Source organism: Cupressus sempervirens, chromosome 5, assembly GCF_028749045.1.
Source record: "Cupressus sempervirens isolate cs-2001-9-10 chromosome 5, ASM2874904v1, whole genome shotgun sequence".
In the NCBI taxonomy this organism is placed as follows: domain Eukaryota; kingdom Viridiplantae; phylum Streptophyta; class Pinopsida; order Cupressales; family Cupressaceae; genus Cupressus; species Cupressus sempervirens.
Genome location: NC_143122.1, coordinates 1,055,136,585 through 1,055,148,633, shown reverse-complemented (window position 1 = coordinate 1,055,148,633; position 12,049 = coordinate 1,055,136,585).

Sequence of the window (12,049 nt, the reverse complement as noted above, 5' to 3'; positions counted from 1 at the left end):
AAAAGTGATGTGATTTGCTTCTGCAATCAAAACCTCGATCAGAGGAAGGCATAACCTGTGAATTTCAACACCCATGATTTTTTATAAAACAATCTTGCAAAAAAAAAAAAACTTTTAAAAATTTCACAAAGTTTCTAGATAAACCCCATAATCTTTTTTTTTTGATGGAGGTTTCAGACCTGTGGGGCAGCCCAACAGAGGCACAAAGCCTGCGAGCTACCAACCAGCAAAGGCCACCATATAAATGTTTTAGGAACCCAATACAGGTCCACACGTGCACCTCTTCAGCTTAGAGCCAAGGACTGAGGGGCATCCACACCACCAAAATTGCCCAGGGCACGCTCCCGGCCTCATCCCTTATGATGTTAGAGCCTTGCACTTTGCAAGACTTGATCCCTGGCTGGCTCTTTGTAAGCCATTCAAATTCACCAGTAGATCAAGGCCCATTGACCATAATCTTAAATTAAAAAAAATCAATCAGTATTGAAAAAAATGATCAAAAAAACTTACAGAAATTTTCATGAAATTTCTAGGTAAATGGACCACAAACTTTTCTTTAAAAAATTTGCCAAAGCTGAACGTATGCTTTAATGCCATGAAATGATAATTGTATTTTGCATTAAAAAAAGGAGCAAATTACTCATATAAGCGATTGCAAAAGATCTTTCCATAATGGAAACAATTGAGCACTAAAGACATAATATGAAGACTCTAAATACTAACTAATAGACTCATGAATTAATGGGTGGAACTATCTCTCCATCATTAATCAGTCCCTTTGCTTCCTCCCACCCACCCTTAGTTCCGCAACCAACCGGGGCAGTAAAGGGTGATGTTGGGTAGGTGGCGCTTAGATAATAGAAAGTTACAAAAAACTAACTAAACAACTTAAATGACTTAACATAATCAGATTTCCACAATCCATTAGTATGTGAGCAATGTTTCTGGATTAGATTGTGTGAGTTTTTTTAGCATCAACTCACACAATCTAATCCAGAAACATTGCTCACAACTTAAATGACCATTATAAGCTAAATATTACAACATAACTTTAATAATCCATACTTAGTTTTTTTTCCTGCAAGTCATGATTTTAATCTCCACGCTCTAGTGGGTTTATTACGGAGTTGCACAAAATATGTGGATACTTCCTTACACCTCAAAACTCCCCAATGTATTTTTAATATGAAAGCCTACATTCCCCTAATACTTTCCACCTCATCATATATAAGTTGGCATTAAAGGCAAAGTCTTCAGGAAATATATATGAACTTAGTTTTTCAATTTGTCTTCTTGTTTTCTTATCTGAAGTCCACCTAAGAGCTTGGTTGTTCTTGAGGTATCTTCTTGTTGTTTAGTGAAGTTGACCCTCTCAGATCACTAACAACAAACTGCATCCTTTGCAAGCAGGTATGTGAGTCGAAACCTCAAGTGTGGTAGTCATTAAAAGATGTGTTCAATTTTGGAAAATTAAATGGATCATGTTGACCTTTTTTTAATATTTGAAGTGAGCTTGTTATTATGTAATATAAATAGAATTACCTTTCTTAAAACAAAGAGTATTAAGGAGTAAGGAATGTCCTTAAAAATCCCCAAGCACAAAATGAGGTTTTCTTAGGGTACAAATTTGTTATTTCCACTTCTAAAAGCTTGCTAGCACTATGGAGACCATTTTGTGATCCAGCTTGGGAACCATTTTGTGATCCAACCTGGGAACGTTGGCAGATTTTGATAACAACATACTTTTGTGGGTGTGGAATGGTTGTGGTTTCATTTAATGAAGCTAGTAATAAACATCATGTTAGGTCTTGAGATTGTCACCTTACAAAATGGAAAGCGTTGGAAATGTACATAGATAAAATGTTGCAAGGATTTATCGTGAATAAGAAATACCTTATCTCTCGTTATGGCCAAACCAACCCTTAATTTTGACTTAAACTTCTCCTTTCCTTAGTTCCGTGGAGTTTTGATGGGGGTATGTATTTAAAATCAAAGGACTGCTGCAAATGAAATAATATTGCTTGTGATTTTTGTATATTTGTCAAATGCAACAATCTTTGTTATTTATATTGGGAATAAGGCTATGAAGAGACATGTCCCTTCATGGGACATGTCTATTCATTAATTACTTAATTAATATAATAACAAATATATATATATATATATATATATATATATATCTCATATAATAATAACCTTATATCTCATATATATTAAACACATTATCTCATATATAATTATTCATAGATTTATCCGACTAAAGCTATAAAACATTAACATTCCCTCTTAGCTAGGGAGGATAAACACATGATAAATATTACACGATTGGTAATACTAGGAATGGCAAATTTTTAAGGATATCTATGATCAGAAGATATCCACCATTTTGATATCACATTTGATATCATGAGTATTGGCCTATCAAAATATCAACACATGCTATTCACCAAGTACTCAATAAGGTTTGATATCACATATGATATCATGAGTATTGGTCTATCAGAATATCAACACATGATATTCACCAAGTACTCAGTAAGGTTTGATATCACATTTGATATCATGAGTATCAACCTATCAGAATTTCAACAAATGATATTCACCAAGTACTCAATAAGGTAATGGCCTGCAAAATATCAACATATAATATTCACTGAACACCTATCATATATCTATACAAACAACTCATAGATTGCCAAGTAAATGACATCTAACACTTAGTTGTTGATTTACAAGATATAATCTATCATGATCTGTTTCAACATTTACACAAAATGTATATCATGACTTAAGTTACTGTAAGATTGTCACCTTCCAATAACTTTTACAAATACAAGTGATAATCATTTGGAAGTCGTCACTTCCTCATGATGTACATAGGGAGCAAGCCCATACACATGACATAATTTTTTTTAACATGAAGTCACCATGATATTGTTTTGCGGTGTTGTCATGACATCCATCATTAAACATATCAGAGAATAGGTTTTTACCTCAAACTTATCTCTCATAGACAAGAATGTATTACAAGGGATTGCACTTGGAACTTCTTCTTCATGAAGAAACACTAACCTTTTTGACCTCCTTCTCAAGGCTACTAATAAAGTGTCAAAACTCCCTCTGAGTTTGATATCAACTTTTCTGACCTCTTAGTATAAGGTTGTCTCCGATGAAGTGTCAAACGCCTTCTGAATCTAATATCATCCTTTAAACCTCTTGGCAGCAAGTCGTGTCACGGTCCCCTAGTTCAACAAGTATCCTGATAGCATGAGGCCTTCCAACCTACGTACATGAAACTTTATCCCATGAATCATAGTCCTATAATCGCTGTAGTTTCTGATCATTGGACAATCCATCTCAACATGGTCTATTCCCTCTCTTTGTCTGAGGTTGCCTCTAATGAATTGCTCCCTCTTAATATAGAAGGTTACTCATAATCTCAATCATCAACATTATTTGCTTTAAGAGCCTCAATTTATCCAACATGATCATCGGATGACTAATGAATTCTAGAACAAACCTTCTTTGGAGCTACCGCTGTACAATAATTGGTAGCATGTGTAAAGTACCAACCTTTTTTTCCTCCAAGAACATACTTAGAGGCAAAGGAAAAGATCAAACAAATGGCTCTTAATAGTACATATAGAGATACCAATAAGAGAGATTGTAATGAGTAGATAAATGTAATACTCAAGGACATAATGACATAATTGCCGAAAAATCAACGAGTTTCTACTAATCGCTGAGTTTTTGGGACCGGCGAGTTTTTCCCAGATTTAATTGCGACTCGGCTAGAGAAAAAATTGCTGAGTTTTTCAGAATAACTCTTTTTAAATTTGAAATTTTTATTATTTTAATTTAAAAAAAGAGAGTTCAAAACGAAAGGCAAAAAGCCTATATATGTTATGTAAAATAAAGAATTACAGTATCCCAGTAGAGCTAGGAAGAGGAAGATGTAATTGTAATGATTTATTTACTTTTAGTTTGACACAAACTATTTACTATTATGCTTCCCGCCATCAGCATTCCGCATGAGAATACGATTTTGTACCCACTATGCATTTATATATATATATATATATATATATATATATTTAAACTCCACTTGTTTCCTTTGTGTTCTCTTTCATTAACTCATTAGATGCATCTTCTTATTGAAATTTGCAAAAAAATGTATTTTGAATTAAATTTTATCGGTTTTTTTAGGTTCCGGAGTTTTTTAAAAAAATGGCCGATTTTTTCTTGAACAAACTTTTAGGGGGCTTGGCAAGTCTGAGTTTTCCAACTATGCTCAAGGATAATGAATACATATTTACGCATCCCTGATACGAGTTGCTAAAATGAAGGTTCATATCTGAAAATGTCTTCTTAGATTGTTTGAGAGACGTTTCCTCTTTTGAATCAACTCCTCACTAAGGATGGTTCAAGTGGGAATGAAATATTGTTCATTATTTCTCCCCCACAATGTAAAATTCCCACTTTTATATCATCAAACAATTTTGTATCACATTAAATATGGCACACTTAAGCTGCTCCAATGAAGGTCCAACCACCTTACAAGCAGATTGAAGTAATAATTTTCATGGATCATGCAATGGTCATAAATCTCCCGAAATCCAATAATCCATGCGGAGATCCAAATTAGTACGTCTTAATTGATCACCAAACCATATTGATACAACCCAAGCCTTACAGTTAGTAGACTCTTTAAATTGCCGAGATAAGGTGAACATTGTTATAACAGTTAGTAGACTCTTTAAATTGCCGAGATAAGATGAACACTGTTATAATGGTTGCAACAATTGATGGAGCAATAATAATCAACAGGATCAGCTATGTCAATCAACCAATGTCTCCATACTCAAATCAAGATACCGTTCATGCAATATGCTGTTGGTACACAATAATTCTTCAAGGCTGATGGAAGTGTTTTTATATTTCCACAATAGAAGCTACGGATTTTAAAAGTTATGACTCGAGTGACTTATTGTATATTTTGACTTTACACCTCCATTTAACCTCGGGAACCTAAAAAAAGGGCTAAAAGTTAATTCAAGCCACACATCCTATTTGTGCCTTATAAGTACATCATGGCTATTTGATTTTGGAATCGGTAACTCTGACTCCTTTAAATGTAGGAATTGATAATATTTAACCTCGCTTGAACAGGAAGTTGGTCTCATCTAACCTTCTAGTCATCACAAGAGTCTTAATTTGCTTTGGAAGGCAACCCAGATCTCGCAGCAGAGTTTTTTGTAGATCATCTCCTTTCAATGCATTATTGATAAACATAAATACAGGCTGAGCGACTCTTTTCAATTATTCTTTCAATGTCATTTGACCCTCCACATAGCTTCTGAAGGTAATTCCTATGTTCAACAAATCAAGCAGAACTTGCTCATGCAGTGCCTTGAGATGATTCTCCGAACAGCTTTCCTCCATATCGAGCCTGCAAAATTTATAGGAGGTAAGGTCAAGCTTACTGTACACAGCATTAGCAAGAGTTGTATTTCCAATGCCGCTGGTGCCGTAGATAACCACGACTGTTCTTGAAGGATTAACTTCCATTAACAGAAGCCCAATTACTTCATCTTGTGCATCTTCAATGCCTGCTGCATCAGGATATTGCCCGGATACTATATTGCATGTTAATATAAATCAGTACTCCAGTTGCTATATATTGCAGTGATAAGACAAGGCATCCATAATATTGAAGCGGTGCTAGACAGTCAACTTCTGCCTGAGTATCAATGTTTCACAATAAAAACTCACCCTTTTCATTTATGATCTACAGATGCTTAGATTGCAACTCAATACAAATTTGAAAGCGATAATGCTTCAAATGCACCAATTCTTCAATGAATTCTCTCATCAAACTTAGCCTCCAGCAATACAGTATGTCAAGAACGTAAGGCACCCCTCACATATAACATCGTAATGATATTTGGAAATAATATGTAAAAAATAAATAATAGATGCACGGGAATAATATTTCATTCTCAAACTTTATAATTTCAAAATTATATGACTCATAGATTAAGTCAATATATTTTCCAGGTTAAAATCAAAGGATTGCTGCAAATGAAATAATACTGCCTGTGATTTCTGTATATTTTTCAAATGCAGCAATCTCCCTTGTATTTATATTGGGAATAAGGCTATGAAGAGACATGTCCCTTCATGAAGGGACATGTCTATTCATTAATTATGTAATTAGTATATTAACAAATATATATGTACGCAGTTCATATAATAACAAATATATATAAGGTATGCTTCGGACTCTATAATCGCCCCTACTTATCTATAGGCGGCCGGATCAAATGGAATAGCATCTTGATCTCGACCTGGAACTGCTGAAGCTTCTAGCTCTGCATGCTGAATAAATCTCCGTTGCCCTGTTCCATAGTAGGGGCTTTTGTCTCTGCCTTCTTTGTCTATGTTTATGGCTTTGCCCCTACTATTCTAAAGGGCTGCCCTGTATATCTATCTATCTATCTATCTATATATATAACCTAAGATCTCATATATAATGAACACATTATATGTCATATATAATTATTCATAGGTTTATCTGACTAAAGCCATAAAACATTAACAGTACAGACTTATTCCACAAGCCATGTGACTCCCACTATATGCTGTTGTCTTTATTTTCTCTACAAAGTTTTGCTTTGACAGAAATTTGGTCAGATTTGGGGACCCATCACATTCACCTCAGAACTCCTGCTTATCCATTCACCTCTTACTCTTTTTCAAGACTCTCTTTTGAGTCTCCCAAAGGCCTTTCATAACGTCCTCAATCTTGAAACTCTTCCTTTTCCATCTCAATTTCAAAGTGCTAAAACCTTAAGCCCTTCAATGCCCAGTGTATCTCCGAAGCCTTTGAACTACTGCACCATTTTCCATAAGTCCTTCACATTCCTACAACTTTGTGTTGCCTCCAAATGTCCAGATAAGGCTATTGAGTAGTGTTGTTTTGCCAAGAGTTGAGATAAATCAAAGACACACATGAAATCCTGCAACATCCATTAGACCCCAATTTTCTTTCTAAAAGACTAAAAGTAGCTACTTGAATAAGACTTTTACCTGATATTTTGCAACAACATACATCCTATTGAAAGTGAAACTCTTGCATTGATGGTAAATTGGAGCGGACAAATGATTCATCAAATTTAATTTGCATAAGTTTGTTTGAATGATTATCTTTTCTATGGAAATTTTCTTAGTTGCCGATTCGGGTTTGGGGATGGGTTTAGGTTCACAAATCCGATCGCGGATTTGTGAATTTTTTTCCCTCTATGATTCGTAAGGATTTGTGAGTGTATAATAATAACAATAATAATATAGTCATAGTAATAATAGTAGTAGTAGTAGTAGTAATAGTAACAGTAACGGTAATAATAATAATAATAATAATAAAAGAGAAATATACATAATTCTAAAACTAAATCATTTCATACTATGAAGCTATGATGCTTGACCATACATCAATGCCAAATGTCAAAGATAAACATTGTGATTCATCATTCAAGAATCAAAAGAAAATCATCAGCTTGAATTCACAAAAGTTAGACTTATAGTTATAGTTCAATACATGACTGAATAATCATGAAAGTCTTCTCAATCATCAAATGGATTGTTTAAAAAATGTGGATCATTGGGTTTTCACTGGCTGCAAGTATTTCATCCTCATCATTGGAACCATAACCGGTTCCACCAGCAGTAGAGGGTGCTGCGTCATCCTCATCCTCATTTATATCAAGCAGTGTGGCTCTAGAAAGATCCTCAATCATCATATCCAAGTCAGCAGACTCAGGTGCCACATCCTAAAGCTTCTCTGCCCCCTTCTTGTATTTTGGGTCCTTATGTGATAGAAGGTACAAGTTGTGCACAAATATAATTTTTGTCTTGTAGCATTAAATTGGTTTTAGATGCCAATTTTTTGTAGTGAGCTAATATTTCACATTATTATCTCATGCATGATAAATGGTTGATAGATTATTTAATAAGTTTTTAAATGTAAGGTAAATCTCTAAACAAAACAAAATCAAGTACAAGTTCAAGGTGACTTTTCTTGAATCAATTATCACTTCAAGTTGGACTTTGTAGCAGAGATTGACCTGGAGCATGAAGACCTAGAGGACTCAAAAGGACAAATGTTTGGAAACAACCCTTCTGAGTTGGCTTAGAAGTTGGTTACAATGGCATTACACAAGTTTTTGGATTTCCCTCTTGAGCTCAATGTCTAGAGGTCATCATGGATTGCAGAGTGCTATCTCTCCTAACTTAAGGAGCACCGTGGCATCTTATGGGAGGATTGTAGTTGACATCTCTATTGAAGCAATCTTAAAAGTCTTGGCATTCCCTACTATCTTGTGACGACCGATATGTTAAAGGAATATGGTCAAACAGTTTATGATCAAGACCCAAAGAAATGTAAGGTCATTATGACCCCTGGATGAAGAGGCCAAGCAATGCATTAACCAGATACTCAAGAACTTGTATAGGAGTGATTTCATTACCAAGATCGATAATTGGTGACTTTGTTGAGCAAAATAATGGGCTTGCCATTTGCTTCCTAATTTCAGGATTGGAGGTTCAACTTTATTGAAGAGGCTATAAATGTAGACAAGAAACTTTATTGAGCCAAGAAAATCAATGACAATATTCATAAGCAATTTATGGTCATGGGAGAATCTAGATTATTCTACATGAGCTCTTATGTGGTCTACATGTTGGCAGGGAAGTTTTGCGTCTGGATTAACATGCACTGACAACATTGGCAATGATCTTGGCCAAGTAAAAGTATATAATTGCTACCCCCGGTTGCAGCTGTAAAACTCTCATTACAAAAGAGTCAATGATGCATCCACCATGCATATTGCTAGAATGTTATAAGGTGATTTGTGCAAGAGTTTGTCTAACCACGCCTCTCAATAGGTAGAGAGATTTAAATAGTGGTTAATCCGATTTTCAAAATTCATATACTTGAGAATAGAGTATTTTCTTGGACCACCCTGCAAATTACTGAAGTACCTAACTGACAAGAGTGCACTTCTTGAAATGACAAGGCTTTAAATTTGTCATTTTAATAAGCTTCTCGAAGATTTGTATAGGGCTGTTGTACTTTATCACCTTTTGTTTGGTAAGGAATTTATTTCTTGCCCTTCCTTACATCTGTGGAGGAATCAGATGATGGATTGCAAAAGTACCAATTGATGTTTTATCATGCAAGGCCATGCTTTGATCCTTATAAAAAATTAGAAAAGAACGTGGGCAAGCAATACAATTATGAGAGATGGAGGACAAGTTTGACTGTCCTAATTAATATGAAATCAGAAATAGATATTTCTTTAAGCTCCCATTGGACCTTATAAGGCAGTTCAATATTATTGTGGTACCAGATATGCCAGTACATGATGGACAACTTGTGTAGGAAGAAAATTAGAGTTGTGTTTGACCAACTATTTCCTCCTCTCAACTGAGTTGAGGAAGAAGTTAGCATTCTTGATGAGATCATGAATGGTGTCATCAGATATAGTAAGAAATGGATAAATGTGCAGGTAGCTAATTTGATCACCCAAAATGTTTCAGTGATGTACACGCTTTTAGAGCCTAAGAAGGGGGGTCATACATGCTGCCTCAATGAGTCTGAATCGTCTAAAGAAAAAGAGCTGTCTAAAGACTGTGATGCTAGGATTCTTAAGGAGGTAAGGGCTTCTCCTAAGTATAAAGGAAAATGGAAAGAAAAGGAAAAAGAAAGACATAGAGTGAAAAAAGGTCTATATGAGGAAAGGAGATCATGGTCAGGGATCTCAACAACAACAAATTCCCAACACGATCACGAAGAGAAAGAAGGAAACATTTGGTCAGGGTCCTCCTGTCATGTCTTCCCCATCTCATGACACCATTCTCCCTCCCACTTCTCTCAGCCTCCTCCTATCTGTACTCTTTGCAATGCACGAAAAACTGCCTCTATTGCAATCACAACCTCATCTAGCCATGTAATTGTTTCTTATTCTCTAATCATGAGGTTATTTCTTATTCTCCTCTTGTGACATTTCTTCTCCATCACTTGTTACTTCATTAGCTTCATTTTCCTCTTCATTGCCATATTAGGCACTTGTTAGTTAACAGATTTGTCCTTCAAACACAAATACAAATATTGACTCCAAATGCCCACAATGAAGTACAAATTGCACTAATAGTTGAAGAGATTATCACGGAATTGATAATCTTCCTCTTAGTTATCTGGGTACAACTTCCTATGTGAGATTTGCAATGAATAAACTAAACTACAATCGACAATGCTTTTAGCCTAAAAGCATGAAAGGCACACAAACATCTATCCATAAACACAGAAAAGATGCGAAGGAAAACAAACAACTTAAGAACAGAAAACAAATGATACAAAGTCCATTCATTCAGACTTTACACAACAGGGAAAATACAAGAAGGAAAGCATATCATTCTCTTCCAAACACACAAATAAACCAGGCTTCAAAGACCTAATGATTATCATGCATGTAATCACTTGAGACAGACTTATAATCATAGGAGACTGGATCTATTCACAGATTGATCTCAATCAGAAAATAAATGTCCAAACTCAAAGATTTGGCGCAAAAAATCTTCATTCCTTGAATATGCAAAAATATAACAAAGATCCAATTGATTCTCCCCTCGTAAATTACAATCTGGAAAAATAAAAGTATTTCTTTCTCTGCTGCGATTACAAAACGAAAATAGAACCCTTTGCCCACAACACCAAATCTCCAGCCAAAGGTCGTATCCCCCATTATGCCAAATCTGTTACAATTAATAGGCATGAATCGACACTATTCAGTTTTCATAACTGAATCTTGAGGTCATACGACTCTTGACTATTTTCTAATCCTCATGGCTTTTCTTTTGAATGAATTTCACTTTAACATAATTCCCCCTCAAATATTTTCTCCTCAAAGGTTATAAGTGTAATTTTATTAAAAGACAACATGATTTCACTTGATATGTGGCATTTGCTGGTGATGAGGTTTCATCATTTTGTGACTGTCATGGACAGTTTTGACAGTTGTGCACTAAAACATTTGTAACTTTTGATCCATCAAGAATCTGGAGAAACACTTTGGAGAGGATTTAGAGAATTAGGTTTGTGCAATCATATCCACAATTTAGCCCTATCCAACGGTGGGATTAAAACTTATGCCCCCCGCAACATGACTGTTTTTCTATCATCAGAAAATTCATTGTTACTGGTTGTATTGAAATTTATGAATATTATTCATAGAAACTCTTACATATAGATCACCAATTTGATTTGATATTAATTGTTTGGATATGCTCTCCCATGCAAACATTCTTTGTCATTATTTTTATCCAATATCATGACACATTGACTGTCAAGTTTTCACCAGATATTGAGTCTGAACTGTTGAACTAACAAACCTGCATACTGAACTTAAACTGTGAACCACTTCAAATTGCATTTCACCGAAATGAATCTGGAAGTGTCTATACAAGTCATAATTTTCGTTCAACATTATAACATCAACTTCAGGTGCAATATTGACTAAGTTTGTTGAACTGCTGAACCAATTTGAACCTCTGTACTGATCCTGATGAGCTTGTGAACTAGCTTGAACCAGTCGTACCAGATGAACCTGTCGAACCAGTTTGAACTGGTTTAAAATGGTTCAAGGCTTGTTTTTGAACTCCCTAATACTCAACACAAAAATCAGAGATAAACATAAAATTCTGAGATAGGATGACTGATTTTTAGATTTTAAAATGGGGCTCTATAAGGGTACTAACATTGGCTCTACAAGGGGATTGCTTATCTTGCAAAAGCAGAGAACTCTAACATTCTTTGGTTAAAAGAATTAGTGCCTACAACCATTGGTGTAACAACCAATTTTCCTGGGTCTTAATTAACAACTGACATACTCAAAGAAATACAGTTATTACTTCATTTTCATAGGAAGAGAGTTAAATCAGTTTCGTTCATATGAAAGAGATTGACGGTTAAAGTCAGTTAAACAAAAATTTC